Consider the following 1949-nt stretch of genomic DNA (forward strand, 5'->3'; position numbering starts at 1 on the left):
GAATCCCCTCCTTCAGATGCAGGTGGCCAGGCAGGATCTTCCAGCCCCCAGCCAAGCCTTGAGCACCTCCAGGGCAGGGGCCGAGTCCCACCCATCTCTGTATCCCAGACAGGAGTGCCTGCCCCAGGCTGGCATCCGGCTGTGGCTCAGGATGTTATGTCCAGTTCACTGGCTGGACAAACAAGGAAAAGGAAGGAAAAGGAAGGAGCAAGGGAAAGAGAAAGGAAGGAAGACGGGCTGCCTCAAAAGCATTTACAAACTGAAGAAACAAAGGAACAACAGTTGCATGGATGAATGAATTCAGCGAATGACCTGAGTGTCGGGTCAGTAGACAGGTGTCCACCCTCCGGCCTCCACCTGCTCCAAGGCCCCCCCTGGCCTTGGCCCCTCTGCCCCATTTTCTGACCTCCCACCCCCGTTCTCCCTGAGGCCGGAATCCCCTGCTGTCGGGGCCGGGTCTCTGCTGCCCCCGTGTGGCCGCTCTGCTCCCTGCAACGTCATCACCCGGGGCTGCCGGCTCTGCTTCGGGTTCCTGGCTTGGGGTGTGGAGTGTTTATGGATGGTTAAAGGAGTGGAGGGACACGGAGGCACCCTGGAGTTGGTGCCAGAGGGGGTGGAACTTCATAGGCCCAGTCCTGCCCCTTGGGATGCCTTGGAAGGGGACACAGACACTTTGCTCCCGATGCCTCCTGGGATGTCCCCTCCCCTCCCTTTCATCCCAAACACCAGATCCCAGAGCTCCAGAACTCCTCCACCCAAAGCCTTGACCTCACGTTTACTGAGCACCCACTGTGTGCCAGTCAGTTGGCATGTGGCATTTAATTCCATCCTGTGAAGTATGTATAATTCTTATCCTCCTCTGACAAATGAGGAAACTGAGGCACAAAGGGGCTAGATAATTTGCCCAAGATCCCACAGCTGATAAGTGGGGGTGTGGGTGCTTTTAGAGGCCTTCTTGACTAATACGCTCATTCTTCAGATGGGGAAACAGGCTCTTGAAGGGAAGGAATTGTCACATAGCAAGTAAGCAGCAGACCCAGCCTAGGGCAGGTGGAACACAGAAGGGCTTCTTCTCCCAAGTTCCCTTCTGTCTGGCCTCTCCAGACCAACCCAACTCTGGCCGCCATTTAACTGGAGCTCAGGGCTGGGGCTGCAGGCCACTTGTCCCTGCCTCGCCATTACTGACCCTTCTGGGTGGGATGGGAAGGTTGATAATGGGGTGGGAGGGGGTGGAGAGTGAGGCAGCCCCGTGGCCCAGTCTGAGTGTTCCTTTAGTTTTTTGGTCGTTCCCTTCAGGTGTCTGCAGGCATAGACCAGGCAGGAGAGAGGAAGTGAAGCTTCGAGCTCCTGTCGCCTCTGGATGCTGCTGTGGCTCACCCTGTTCCTCCCACACGCAGGCCTGGACCGCCACTGCCGCTGTCAGGACAGGGACCTCCATACCTGTCCTCTTGGTGGGACTCGGCTATTCCTGAGGGCTCCCAGACAGAGGGGGCTTGGGACCCTTGAAGCAGGCCCACGGGCCTGGGGCTGGAGGAGCGGGGAGAAGAGTGGGGTGGCAGGGTAGGAAGAGGCAGGAAGAGATGGGAGTAGCGTGGTTTGGGCCCTGCTAAAGGCGGCTGGGATGCTCCACACTGACCAAGAGCAGCACTCGCTGACGTCCCTCGTCATCACTTCAAAGCAGCTTAGAGTAGCCCCCCCTCCCTGCCTCCCTCCCTCCCTCTGACCTCTCCTGTCCAGGGCCTCACTGCCAGCAGGACCAGGACCTTCAGCCTCACCCTGGACATGAAGCTTCCCCAGCTCAGGCCCACCTGGCCTTTCCAGCCCCAGCTGGCTGCGTGGCTCCCCAGACACCTGTGACACCTTTGCGTAGACAGCCTCGAGGCTGCTCTCCCTCCTCTACCTGCACAGCCCTCACCACCCAGCGAGGCTGGTGCCTCTGTCTCCTCCAG

Source organism: Mesoplodon mirus (assembly GCF_964341445.2).
Source record: "Mesoplodon mirus genome assembly, chromosome: 7".
NCBI classification, from domain to species: Eukaryota; Metazoa; Chordata; class Mammalia; order Artiodactyla; family Ziphiidae; genus Mesoplodon; species Mesoplodon mirus.